Raw genomic sequence first — 15030 nt, 5'->3', positions numbered from 1 at the left:
CCCTCCCTTCTTCCCTCCCTCCCTCCCTCCCTCCCTCCTTCCCTCCCTCCTTCCCTTCCTCCCTCATTCCCTCCCTCCTTTCCTTTCTCCCTTCTACTTCTCTCTAAAATTTACTCTCTTTGGACCATGATTTTCACTCTCTGAATTTAAGAGATGAGAACCCCAAAGCCATTGGCTCAGGGCAGCCTTAGTGGCTGTTGAGTTTCCCGGGGTTCCTAGCTCCCCAAGAAGAGAAAGACCCCATCATTCTCGACACCTCAATACTCCAATATCATGAGACTTGAAAGACGTTGGAGGACAGGAAATTGATGAGAAAATGCCATTGCCTGGAGAGATTGGCTCAGTGGTTTTAAGCACTTGTGGCTCTGCCAGAGGACCCAGGTTCAATTCCCAGCAGTCACACGAGGTGGCTCACACCATCTGTAACCACAGCGCCCAGGGATTCAACACCTCTGGCCGCCCAGGGCACCTGCTCTCACAGGCACATAGCCACATGCACACACACCTACACATAATGAACTTTTCATCAGAACTAAAGATGAACTCTGAGGACGTTAACCCCTACTTCCCCACTGCCATTCACCTTTCTCTGTCCGGCTGCTCCTCCATATTGTGCTCTCCCTCCTCCTCCTCCTCCTCCTCCTCCTCCTCCTCCTCCTTTTTCTTCCTCCATCCTCATCTTCGTTTTTCTTGTCTTTGTTTTGCTTGTTTGAGATAGGATTTCTGTATGTAGCCCTGGCTGTCCTGGTGCTCACTCTATAGACCAGGATGGCCTCAAACTCACAGAGATTTGCCTGCCTCTGTCTCCCAAGCACTGGGATTAAAGTTGTGTGCCACCACCACATGGGAACAATATTCTGTATCAAAAGAAGGCATTGTTGTAGCCTCTATCTATATCCCCTCGGCCAAAGATTGAGCTGGTGACTGGCAGGATGACTCAGCAGGGAAAACCCTTACCACATGAGCCTGGGCACTTGGGTTTGATGCCTGCAATTCTGGGTGAATGTAGAGAACCTGCTCCCAAAAGCACCCCCTCCTCTCTTGTGCTCAAGCACGCTAGCATGCGTACACACACACACACACACACACACACACACACAGACACACACGGTGTGGGAAGTCCTTCAGTATATATGCTGCTTTTATTGGTTAATGAATAAAGCTGTTTTGGCCAGTGGCTTAGCAGAATAGAGCTAGGCTGGAAAACTAAACTGAATGCTGGGAAAAAGAAGGCAGAGGCAGTGAAAAGCCACGGTGTCAGAGGAGAAAGATGCAAGCTGCCAGCAGAAACTTTGCCGGTAGTCCATGACCTCATGGTGATGCACAGATTAATGGAGATGGGTTAGTTTAGGATATAAGAGTTAGCCAGAGCTGAGCAGTGGTGGTGCATACCTTTAAATCCCAGCATTCGGGAACCAGAGGTGGGCAGATCTCTGTGAGTTTGAGGTCAGCCTGGTCTACAAGAGATAGTTCCAGGACAGGCAGCCAGGAACGAACAAATGGCTTCCTACAACACACACAAAACAAAATATCTTTTAAAAATTGAGTTGGAAATGTTATGCCCAAATCATGAAGTCCCCCCAAAACCAACTAGGAGACCGAGTTCTGTATGGAAAAGTAAAGAACCTTTATTCAAGTTTATATATATCATAGTAGAGGTTGAGGTAAGGGGGTTTTCAGGGTTCAGGGCCGGCCCTGATTGCTGACATTTGTCTTGGGGTTGGCAAAAGGAGAATAGGTGCGTCCTGGGCTCAAGAGACATCTGGTGATCTTAATCTTATCTAATGATTGGAATGTCAGGTAAACCTTAGCTGCTGGCTGTCCCTGGGTGGTGTTAGCTTATGGCTTTTAGCTGGAATGTCAGGTACTTCCCCTTAGGTGCTGGCCATTCTTGGGTGGTGTCAGTTTATGGCTTTTTCTGGAGCTCGGTGCTGCCTGCTATGGCAGCTGTGTGGCCTGGGCCCCTATGTGACCAGGCTGCCCTGGGCTCCACAGAAATTTTGGTTGTGGGCTTTCCTGATCCATGCAAGGACCCTTTGGGATTTGCTAAAGCATTTCAGGTTACATTACTGAACCGTTTTCTGACCCATCAAATTAATTTAATTATTGGCTTCAGGAAGTAAAGCAGGGGATGGTTTTGCTTGCTAGATAGGAAAAGCACTGTGTGCTGGCCCTGATATACACATCTGTAATCCCAGTGCCTGGGAACTGGAGGCAGGAGCATGCCGAGCTCCGAGTCACAGTCAGCTACTGCTGTGTTCCAAGACAACCACATGAGACCTGCTCAAAGAACCAAGGAGGGGTCAGTGAGATGGCTCAGTGGATGCGGTCGTTGCTTCTCTATTGCTATGATAAAACACCACGCCCAAGGTAACGTAAGGAAGGCAGGATCTGTTTAGGGCTTAGGCTCCAGGGGCGTGAGAGTCCCTCACAGTTGTGGTGGGTGCGGCAGCCACAGAGGCTGAAACAACAGCTGAGAGACCCAGTCTGATGTGCATGGCTTCTGAGACCGGAAGACCACACCAGTGACACACTTTCTCCAGCAAGGCCACACTCCCTAAGCCTGCCCAAACACTACTACTCACTGAGGACCAAGACTTGGAATACTGGAGACTTATGGGGGTGGGATGGGGGGCAGCTCATTCAAACCAGTCGCTGCCAAGCCTGAGGACCCGAGGTTGATCCCCAAGACCCATGTGGTGGAAGGACAGAACTGACTCCTACAAGTTGTCCTTGGACCTCCACGTGGATGCCACGGCCTGGGCCCTGCACTCCCATTCATAAAAATGAAATTTAAAACAAGGCAGAGTTATGTGTGGGGGAACGCCACACAGAAGACTGTGGGTTCAAGGCCAGTCTGAGTTACACAGATTGTTCAAACCAGGTTGGGCTATGTGGTGTTTAAAAAAAGAAAGAAGGAAGGAAAGAATCAAAAGCAAGAGAAATCTATTCTTATCATATACACATACATTTGAGTCACACAAAATAAAAGACCCTAAGAAAGGCCGGATGGGGCTGGAGAGATGGCCCAGTGTTTAAGAACACTGGCTGCTCTTCCAGAGGTCCTAAGTTCAATTCCTAGCACCTACAGGGAGGCTCCCCACTGTCTGTAATCATAGTTCTATGCCCTCTTCTGGTGTGCACAGAGGCAGATGAAACAGCCTTATGCAGAAAGTATAGAAGGGCGGGGTGAGCTTTGTATTGCGGTGGAGCAACCACAGAAGCAGGTGTCAGCTCTTTTTGAGGGTGGGATGGCACAGGGAACACGCGTTATGAGTGAGTGAGGGGAGGAAATGAACGGGGACAAAGGTTGCAAGGTAAGAATGGGGGGGCAAAGTACAAGTTTCTCGATGAGTCAGTTCTAATGTACAGCCACTGTCTTTTCTCCCCTCCCTCTTTTTCTCCCCTCCATCACTCTTTTTTCTCCCCTTCCACACTCGTTTCTTCTTCTTCTATGTATAGTGTTCTGCCCGGTATGCCCACAATGTAGACCAGAAGAGAGCACGGGAATGCATTCCAGATGGTCGTGAGTCACCATGTGGGTGCTGGGAATTGAACTCAGGACCCCTGGAAGAGCAGTCAGTGCTCTTAGCTTCTGAGCTGTCTCTTTAGACCCTACCCACCTCTTTCATTCCCTCTGTCCCTCCTCCCCTGTCTTCCTCTCTCCCTTTCCAAAACTTCTGTTTTTTTTTTGTGACTCCTGGATGGTTAAATAAACTTTATTCACCCTTTCTCGGAGTCTCTTATTTTGCATGTCTTCCATGCACATGCATATAGTAAAAAAGGATTTTCTCCTGTTAGTGGTTTTTGTCTCTCTGTATAATGGGGATCAAACTTAAGCCTTTGCACATGCTAGGCAAGTTTACCTCCACAGATTGTATCCATAGTCCTCTTGCTTTTTATTTTATTTTTGTTTTGTTTTGTTTTTCAAGACAGGGTTTTTCTATGAAACAGTCCTGGCTGCTCTGGAACTCACTCTGTAGACCAGGCTAGCCTCGAACTCACAGAGATCTGCTTGCCTCTGCCTCCGGAGTGCTGGGTTTAAAGGCATACGCCACCACTGCCCAGCATCATAGCCCTCTTTTTACTTTAAGACAGACATTCACTAAAATTGGCCAGACTAGCCTTGAACTCTGTAGCCCAGACTCGGATCCTCCAGCCTCAGCCTCCAGAGTAGCTTGAATTTTGGAACTGTTCCAACCTATCTGACAAGTCCTTCTTCCTTCCTTCCCTCCCTCCCTCCCTTCCTCCCCCCCTCCCTCCCTCCCTCCCTCCCTCCCTCCCTCCTTCCTTCCTTCCCTCCCTCCCTCCCTTCCTCCCTCCCTCCCTCCCTCCCTCCCTCCCTCCCTCCCTCCTTCCTTCCTTCCTTCCTTCTTTCCTTTTCTGCCTTCCTTTCTTGCTTCTTGAGAAAGGGTCTCCGCATGTAACCCAGGCTATCTTGGAACTTGCTGTGTGACAAGAGCTGACCGTGAACTCCTCCTGCCTCAGCCTCTGGAATGCTCAGATTACCGGGTGCAGGCAGCCAAGCTATGATAACATTAGAGCCGTCTCTAGAAGATGAGTGGGCCTTAGGGGAAACCTCTCCATGCCTCTGGTAGTGCCCGATAGTGCCCAGCCAGTCTGCCAGAACATCAGGCTGAAGGGCATGGTGCTCAGAGCTCCCCCCATACCATTACTTTGAATTAGCTTCCTGTACTCAGAAACCAGACTCAAAATCAAAACAGAATCACTCGTGCTAAGTTCCCTGTTGCTAGACTGAATCTTAAGCTGTCATGTGACCGTCCAGGAAGCAGGGAGATAGGAGCCAACCTTCTTAGCTAAGCTAGTGTAGGCTAGTGTAGGGTGCTGCGGTAGCGGTCTTCCTGCCCAACGTGCTCAGCAGAGACGCAGGTAGATAGATAATGGAGTATTTGTTTTGAATGTTTTAAATTTTCGTTGATTTTCTGTGTCAGGGTCTTTTGTTTGCGTGTTTGGTTGTGTGTCATGTGCATGTCTGGTGCCCAAGGAGCCCAACAGAGGATATTGGCTCCTCTGGGGCTGTATTAACAAAGGGTTGTGGGCCTCCATGCTGGGAATTGAAGGCCAGGGCCTCTGGAGGAGCAGTCAAGACTCCTAACCGCTGAGCTGTGTCTCTAGCCCTTAATTCTCACACAGATATGGTATTCTGATGTTAACCAGTCACTTTCCTATTCTACCTTCCCGCTTCTATCTTACAAAGAAAGAGGTTTGAGCAGGGCTTGGTGCTGCAGTGTTCTTTGGGGTGAGTCTGTGGTGGGAAGATCTCCTGTTAAGACCTGCCTGGCTTACACAGTGAGTTCAAGGTCAGGCCGTGTAAATTATGAGGATCTGTCTCTGGGGAAAAGGTCAAAGGAAGGCTGGTGGTGTAGCTCTGCAACAGAGAGCTTGCTTAGCGTGTGCAGAGCCTGGGCTCAATCCCCACACAGTAGAAACTCACAACCGGCTCACTGGCACCCGACGTAAACCTTTTGGTTGAATGAAACACTGCGTAGTTTTAGAATTACCTATAAAAGTAATTAATCCTTTTTTTGTTTTGTTTTGTTTTGTTTTGTTTTGTTTTGTTTTTCAAGACAGGGTTTCTCTGTGGTTTTGGAGCCTGTCCTGGAACTAGCTCTTGTAGACCAGGCTGGTCTCGAACTCACAGAGATCCGCCTGCCTCTGCCTCCCAAGTGCTGGGATTAAAGGTGTGTGCCACTATGTCTGCTTTTAATTAAGATGTTTATATGTGAGGCTGGGAGTGTAGCTCAGGGATAGAGTGCTTGCCTAGCAGACAAAATCCCTGGGTTGGATTCCTTATACATACTGCCAGGGAAAGGGGAAGAAAAGAAGGAAGCCAGGGAGACTGGAGACCTGGCTCAGTGGTTAAGCACACTGGCTGCTCTTGCAGAGGACCCATGTTCCATTTCCAGACCCTACACGGCTGCTCACAATGGCCTTCAATTCCAGCTCCAGGAGAGTCAATGTCTTTTTCTAGCCTCCACATGTATGTGGTGCACACAAACTCACGTAGGTAAAACACATACATATCTAAAAACAATAAATTGTTTAAAAAAAAGAAAGAAAAGAAGCCAGGGGGATGGTACAGGTACTTGGGAAGCTGTCAAAGGAGGACATGAGTTCTGGGACAGCCTGGGCTACACAAGTCTTCCTTTGCAGTCATAACAGCTTGGCAGACAATTGGCACTGATTCTTTGTGTGTGTGTGTTGAATGCCTACCATGGCGAATGTGTGGATGTGTGGAGGTCAAAGGACAACCTTAAGTACTGATCCTTGCCTTCCATAGTAATTGAGACTGGGTCTTTCTCTGTTGTTCTTGCCTTCTACCCTTCCAGATATCTGTCTCCTCCTCCTGTCTTGTCATAGCGTGGGGATTACAGATACACTTACAGAGCTTTGTGTGGGTTCCACGGATTTGAACGCTGCCCTTACACTTGCAAGACAAGGGCTTTACCTGGTGTGGCATCTCCCCACCACCCACGCCTAGTTCTTTTGCAACTGGAGGCTCACTGTCTTTCGCAGCTCTCTTTATGAGCATGTGTCTCTGGTTCATTTGTTTTTAACTCCTGGGAGGTATTTCACAAAATGACTTTGACATATGTCTCCATCTGCTCCCCCTAGAGACATTGCTGATTGCTGATTGTTCCCAGGCCTTTCCTTTGAAATCAGTTCTGCATCTTTTTCTGGGTTGAGAATTGAATTTCAGAAGCCAGAGTCAAAGGAAGCCTGTTTCCTTCTGCATTCCCTCTCTTTGATCTGTCCTCTGTGCCCTTCTCCATGGGTCCAGTTCCCTCTTGACTTCCTTCCAGACCTCTCCTGCAGCTCCTCGACTCCCAGGAGGCTGCACTGGGTTCAGCTCTGATTTCTCTGCCTAGACCAGAGAAGAGACAGGTCCCATCTGTCTCACCCCTGGGTATCCTACAAATCTCAACAACTGGATTCCAACCGAGGCTTAGTGACTTGCATCTGTAATCCCTGTCCTTGGGAGGCTGGCAAAGGAGGATTGCAAGTTCCAGGCCAGCATGGGCTACATAGTGAGACCCTGTCTCAAAGCCTTGAAATAACAACAACAGCAGCAGCAAACACTAAACCACAAAAACACAAACAAAACAACTGTTGCAGAGATAAAACCATGTGATCAGGCTTCTGATGTGAGCAGATTGGTTAGTGGGGGAAACCAGGAGGAGAAAGTTTTCTTGGAAAAAGATCAGACAATATTTGGGAGATGAGGGGAAGGGGGGGACACTTAGATTTTTTGGACATTCTAGGCGAGGGGAACTGTCTGAATTAACCCTGCTGCAGCCGCTGCCTTTTGTGTGGCTTTGGCAAAGGTGTCCAACTCCTAGGTTTTCTTCTCTGTACATGCAATTCAGATCTGCATCTATTCCCCGTTACTTTTTTAGAGATTTATTTTTATTTTTTTTTTGCCTGCATGTGTGTCTATGTACCACCTGTGAAGTGTTACATAGTGTCCTACAGAGGACAGAAGAGGGTGTTGGATCGCCTAGAACTGGAGTTACAGAGGGTTGTGAATCACCATGTGGGTGCTGGGACTTGAACCCAGGTCCTCTGGAAGAGCATTCAGTGCTCCTAATCGCGGAGTCATCTCTCCAGGCCATCCCCATTCATTCTTTAACTTAGGTACCATTCTCTCCTTTCCATCTTGTATTGAGGACCTAGGGGCTGAAGGTTGTTTTCCCAGTGTCTGATTTTCTAGGATACTCCACCCCGCACCTCCCTTCTTTTGCTCTGCTTCCCCTGGTCTAGTACAGAACGGCCCCCGGGCGGTGGTGGAGACGTGGATGAGTGGGTTCCATTCTGACTTCCCACCTTTTTGTATCCTCTGGGACCATCTGCCCAGATGTACTGTACCTCTCTCGTGAGCGGACTAGCTCCTGACTGGCTCACGCCATTGCACGCACATAGTGTCCACCAGAGCATGTTCCAGGCCTAGAGTCACTACTTTAAGAAGCCCCTGGGGTTGGAGGGCTAGATCAGACCAGGAGGACGAAACACTCTGGAATCAGAGAGAGAGAGAGAGAGAGAGAGAGAGAGAGAGAGAGAGAGAGAGAGAGAGACCCATAATCCTTTCCCTTCCTCCCTTCGTGTTTTCCTGCTGCAACCAGACCCTGTGCTGGCCTTGTGTGTGGTCCTGGGCAGGAGTCCTTCCGCAGTGATCTCACCCAGCAAGTCCAGGCACCGCATCCATCCATCTTCCAGAGGATTTGGGGAATCCTAGGATTAATACTTGCGTCATATTTCTAGCAAATCCGGGTGCAGTCAGCCAGTGCGCGGCAATCAAAGTTCTGGGCGTTTGCTTTGGAGCGAGCCAGCAAGGAGCCAGTCAGCTCACAAGACGGGAGAGCGTCCCTGAGGATACAAAAAGATGGAATGTCAGAAGGAAACCCACTCACGCATTTGTTCATCACTGCCCAGGGGAAGCAGAACAAAAGCAGGGAGATGGGGGAGGGGTGATCTAGAAACCCAGACACTGGGGAAAAAAACCTACTGCCCTCTGCCCAAGTTCCTTGGGGTCCTGGGGTGAACCCAAGTCTTACAGCCACCCAAGAGTGAATATCATTATTTTTTCCAGGATAACCTCTCACAGAAATTCCTTTCCTCCAACTGTAGTAACTTGTGAAAACAGGTTTGTTACAAATTTCAAAAGCCTGGGAAAAGAATTTTTTTTCTCTGTACACTCTCTCCCAGGCTACTGGCTATCTCAGCCACACCCCGTTTCCAATCCAGGCACCTCTTGCCAGTTACTAATGTTTAACTTTCTTTGTCTGAACCGGCCTGGGCTCGCCTGTTCTGCCCTTCCAGAAGGAGAAACCTCACCCTCACAGAGTAGGGAGAAGGTTAAAGGCTCCTCAACATTCCTTGCTGGGATCACGATCCTCCTGACACACCCACACCTCTGAAAAGAACATAAATCCCATCTCTTTTTTAAAAAATGTCAACTTGCCTCAGCTTCTAGAATAAGGAGGGGCTGGAGAAGGTGGTGCAGAAGATGCCTCCAGCCGTTCCTGGTATCAAAGGTCTAAAGAACCCCACCTGTCTCGGGAATCAGCTCCATGCCCAGGTCACTTGGAAATGGACAGTCGTGACTCGTGACTCTCACAGACCAGCAGAGGCCAGGGGGACAGATCAACCTACAGTCTAATTAGGTTCCCAACTTGACATGTATAAAAGAAATAAACTCGGAGTGTTCAACCTCCACATCCCATGGGAGTGTGTAATGGTTGCTGTATATTTCTCCCTTAAAGAGTTATCAGAAACATTAGAGAAGGCATTTAGTAATTACAGACTTCAGTTGTGTGAGTGTAGGGAGTGTGTGTGTGTGTGTGTGTGTGTGTGTGTGTGTGAGAGAGAGAGAGAGAGAGAGAGAGAATGTGCAGGTAGAGGTTAAAGGACAAATTGTAGGTGTTGTTCCGCTTTAATATATATATATATATATACATATATACATACTGTAATGAATTAATAAAAGTACTGCAGGATCTTCGGCAGCTGCAATGGCAGAAATGCTGCAGGTCCCAGAGCGGCAGCATGTGTTCATGTGGCTATGCCACAGGTCTCTGAACATGCTGATCCCAGGCAGGGAGCCACATGGTGGGCGAGAGACAGAGACATGGATAGGCATGCCATGCAGAGTGAGGTTGGGTATTTATTTAGTGGGTTATAGAGGGGAAACGGAGAAGGGGAGAAGAGCAGAGAGGCAGAGAGAAGGGGGGAAGGGGAGAAGTGGGGAGAGGCAGAAGAGAAGCTGCCTTTTCGAAAGGGAGCTGGAAAAGGAGAGACTCAGGCTGCAAGCTGGAAGGAAGATCTGCCTGCTTCAGCAGAAGGGGGGGTAGGCATGGTTTGCCTCTTAAAGGGACAGGACAGATCATTACACTTACATACACACATATGTCTATCTATATCTGTCTGTCTATCTGTCTGTCTGTCTACTTTTAGATACAGCCTTATACTGGCCCAGGGCTCATCAATTAAACTAGGGTATCTGGCCAGGAAGGCCCAGAGAGTCCTGGCTCTCTCTTCTCAGCTCTCCTGTCTTCATGTTTTTCTGTTTCTCTTGTTCTGACAGGGTCTTATGTAGTGCAGATTGGTATCAAACTCACACAGTAACTGAGGAGGACCTTGAACTTCTGAATCTCTGGCCCCAACCTGAGCTGCACTCAGTGTTTAGTGCTGTGGGTTAAACCTGGAGCTTCATGCCTGCTAGGCAAGCACTCTCCCGACTGAGCTACATTATCACCTCTTCAGTTACATTTTAAAAAAAAAGATATACTTATTATTTTATTTTTATTCCGTGTGCACTGGTGTTTTGCCTGCATGCGTGTCTGTGTGAGGCTGTCAGGTTTTGGAGTTACAGACAGTTGTGAGCTGCTGTGTGGGAGATGGAGACTGAACCCAGAGCAGTCAGTGCCCTTAACCACTGAGCCATCTCTCTAGCCCCTAAAATAAAAATAATTATTTATTTATTTATTTATTTATTTATTTTTTTCGAGACAGGGTTTTTCTGTAGCTTTTGGAGCTTGTTCTGGAACTAGCTCTTGTGGACCAGGCTGGTCTCGAACTCACAAAGATCTGCCTGCCCTTGCCTCCCAAGTGCTGGGATTAAAGGCTTGCACAATCACCACCTGGCCCTATTTTTATTATTTTTAAGTATATGTTTGTGTGTATCCGCATGTGGGTATGCACACATGACTGCAGATGCCCAGGGAGGCCAACAGCATTGGATCCCCTGGTGATGAAGTTGCAGCAGCTGTGGGCCACCGGACTTGGTGCTGGAAACTGAACTTGGGTCCTGCGAAAGAGCAGTATGTTCTCTTAACCATGGAGCTGTCTCTCTAGCGCCATCTTAAGAATTTTCATCCCCGTGGCTGAAGAGGTGGCTTGTTGGTTAAGAGCAAGTATTCTTTTAAGGGGCCCAGGTTCCATTCTCAGCATCCATGTTGGGTAGCTCACAACTGTCTGGAACTCCAGTTTCAGGGAATCTGATACCCTCTTCTGGTCTTCGAGGACACCTGCACACACGTTGCACATAAATTCATGTAGGCACACATATATACATATAAACAAAATACAAAACCAAGCCAAAAACCTCAAAAAATTCCCTCCTTTTAATCTTGCTGCTGCAAGCATGGGCAAATAGCATTCACATAACTTACCAAGAATCCAAAGCCTATTAATATAATAGCACCTTTCTCATCCTTTTTTTTGGGGGGGGGGTGGAGTTGTTTTTGAGATAAGGAAGGTTTCTCTATATAGCTCAGGCTTGCCTTAAACCAACTATTTTCTATAACTACTACCCCCTCCAAAAATTGTTTTATCTATTTATTTCTAGACAAGGTCTTATACTACATAGCCCTGGCTAGCCTGGAACTTGCTATGTTAAGCCAGGCTGGCCTCAAACTCACAGAGATCTGCTTGCTTCTGCCTTTCTCTCCTCGTTAAAGGCTTGCAATTAAAAAACATTTTTATTTCTTTTAAAACTAAAAAGCAAAGACTTTCAAGAAAATCATGTGAGACACAGAAAAACCCAAAATATGTTTTTTCCTGTTTAAAAAAAATTAACTAATTAACTATTTTTGAGATAAGGACTCATCCAGCTGCATATCTTGTATCCTTTCTTAAAAAGTCTTATTTTTATTTACTGTATGAGTGGGAGTGTGTGCTGGTCAGAGGGCAACTTTCAGGACCCAGCTCTCTCATGCCACCATGCGGGTCCTGAGCATTGAACTCAGGCTGTTGTGCTGGGCAGCAAGTCCTTTACTAGCTGAGCCATCTTGTGGCCCCTCTATTTTGTGTTCTCCCAATACAGGTCTCTTTGAAGATCCCGCCCCCCACCCCACACACACAATGAGCAATTCTGTATCAGGCAGCAGCTTGGTATCCTCCAATTCTATGAAGTTCCCGACATCTACTTGGAGACAGTACCAGATTTTCCAAGTTGAGACTCTCTCTGGCAAGGCATCCCCCTGCCTCCACCCATACAGAAGAGCGCTGCAAAGCGTCTGTCTGATTGCTCTATGCTTCTGATTTATGACTATGAGTCTGGTTCTCATGACCCCCCCCACCCCTGCCCCCAGGGCTCAATTAATTTGCCAGAGGGGAACTCAGGGAAGCAGAATTTATGTTTCCTGGTTTATTATAAAGGCCAGATGGTAGAGATGAGGTCAAGTGTGGGAGGAGGGATTCTGCTCCCGGCTTTAGTGTCCCACGTGCTGGGAACACACAGGCATGGTCCATCATGTCTTAGCAGGTGTGGTAGCACACATTCAACTATCCGAAAGCGCTTCAATCCCATCCTTTTATTTTCTTTTTCCTTCGTCTTTGGAAGTAAAGTAGCCCAGGCTGGCCTGGAAACCGCTACACAGCCAAGGATAATCTGATCTTCCGGGATCATGGTCGAGCGCCACTATGCTCAGTTTATGTGGCGGCTGAGGATGGAGCAGGACTTTGTATGTGCTAGGCAAGCCTTCTACCAACACAACGGCACCCTCAGCCCTTGTCTTTTTTCATTCTGATGGAGACGTGCTTGAATACAGCATGGATCACGATGAAGAGCTTCACGTTCAGCCTCTGTGTGCACTGTAGGCCAGGCAATTGTCTTTATGTCTCAGCTTTCTAATCCATCCCTTGGTCTTTGCAGTGGCCAACCCTCATCTCAAAGCTACCTCTGGGCATCAGCCACCAGCCATCAATTTAGCACACCAAAGACACTTTTTACTTCAGAAATTCCAGTATTTACTTTGTATACCCATGTGTGGGTATGTGTGAAGGCCGCAGGACAACTTTTGGGAGCCTGGTCTCTATTTCTACCATGTGGGTTTCGGGGACCAAATTCAGGGTGTCAGGTTTAGCAGCAAACCTCGCACCCCCTTGAGCCATCTTTCCAGCCCAGCTCTGTGTGCTATTAATGTTAACCATCTCTTTATCTGTTTCTCATTTTTCTGCAATGACAGCATGAATTGAAGAGGGCAGAGAGGTAATGCTGATTTTCTTTTCTTCTTGTGGTACTAGGGGCTGAACCAAAGTCTCATACTTGTTAGGGTAGGATTCTATCACTGTGATATATTCCCAGCTATTTTTTTTAAAAGTAAATCATGAAAAGATGGGGATATAGCTCAATGGTAGGATGATACATTTTTTTTATATTTATTTATTATGTATACAATATTTTGTCTGCGTGTATGCCTGCAGGCCAGAAGAGGGCACCAGACCCCATTACAGATGGTTGTGAGCCACCATGTGGTTGCCGGGAATTGAACTCAGGACCTTTGGAAGAGCAGGCAATGCTCTTAACCACTGAGCCATCTCTCCAGCCCCAGGATGATACATTTTTATCACGTTCAAAGCCCTGGGTTTAATCAGCAACACACACACACACACACACACACACACACACACACACACACAGTAAATGAGCAAGCCATTCTCAATTAGTTCTTTTTAGAGAATTCTCAGTTCATGGTGCTGTATATTATCATTGTTATCATTATCATTATAATTATTGAGAGGGAGATCTAGCTATGTATCCCAGCTCTGAACATGTGCCTCAGCCTCCTGAATAGTATAAGTGTGAACCAGAACACCTCACTTGGGATAATCTACTTAGAAATGAGGATCTGGGTGCTCATTCCCTTTAGTTTGTTCCTGCATCTGTCTGTCCCAGGAAAATCCCCACAGATCTCTGGTAATCGTATGCCAGTCTAATGTCTAGTCATGACCTTGAAGGGTCATGGTTTCTGTTTTTCCACTGTCTGGGCTGTTATGGCCTATAATAATTCATTTACATCTTCATAGTAGTGACTGCACATCCTTGTGTGTGTGGAGGTTTGTATATGGCCAGAATCTTAATTCTAATGCACATTGTCAGCATGGACCTGCTTAAGGGTTCATAACCATTGCAATCCAACAGTGACGGCTCCTGTCACCAGGAACTGTGCTGAGCACACAAGAAGCATTGCCTTATTTAATTCCCATTTTACAGGCAAGGAAATGGAGGCTTGGAAACCTCTCCCTAAGGCTTTTCAATGAATAGCTCTCAAACTAGGGCTTGAATCCAGGCCCATTTGAATACAAACACGCGCCACACTGCCTGGAGACTAGACTCTCAGAACTGCAGAATCCGTTAGTGTTCGTTTGTTTGTTTTGAGACAGGGTTTCTCTTTGTGTAGCCCTGGCTGTCCTGGAACTTGCTCTGTAGACCAGGCGGGCCTCGAACTCAGAGATCTGCCTGCCTCTGCCTCCTAGGTGCTGGGATTAAAGGCATGTGCCACCACCACCCAGCAAAATGGCAGAATCTTAATCCAGAGACCCTTCCCATCCAGTGCTCAGTTTTTGCAAAGACTCATGGTTGGCCAGAGTCAGGAAGTGGCTTGTGCAAGATCCATCTATTTCAGTTGTAGCAGGTATAAGGTGTACAGGAGAAGTTGGAATTGTGGGTGAGAACTCTGATACTTTGGAGTTTGGCATAAGTTTGTTTGAAGTTAATAAATACCCAGGGTAACAAGTCGAAAGTTTCTGAGCTCCTCTACTACACCCTTTCTTTGGCTTCACAGGTCCTTGGCAACAGCCTCTACTACTGAGCTCCAGGTCTTGCCTCCTTTGTGTGTGTGTGGATGGGTGGGTGAGCACATACGATATTGCATGTGTAAGTCAGGAGGCTACCTGGAGGTTGGGGGGGTTGGCCCTCTCCCTACACCACAAGTGGGTTCTGGAGATCAAACTGTAGTCATCTTGTGGGTACTGTGTTCTCTTCTTGAGCCGGTACCTTGCTAAATTGCCCAGGGTGACCTTGAACTCCATAGCTAGGCTGGCCCTGAACTTTATCTCTTCCTGTCCTCAGCCTCCCAAGTGGCCAGTATGACAGTCACTTTCTACCAACACCTCCCCCTTCCCCTGAAGATTTTTTTAGACGACAGAGACACAGAGAATCAGCTGAACTGATTACCTCCTTGGGGTAACCCAAACCAGATGCCCTTTTAAACCTGGATTCTCTGCCAT

The sequence above is a fragment of the Alexandromys fortis genome, unplaced genomic scaffold (assembly GCF_014885135.2).
Source record: "Alexandromys fortis isolate MF-2015 unplaced genomic scaffold, M_Fortis_MF-2015_v1.1 scaffold_394, whole genome shotgun sequence".
Lineage (NCBI taxonomy): Eukaryota > Metazoa > Chordata > Mammalia > Rodentia > Cricetidae > Alexandromys > Alexandromys fortis.
The sequence above is the reverse complement of the archived record's forward strand: the minus strand, read 5'-3'. Positions refer to the sequence as shown.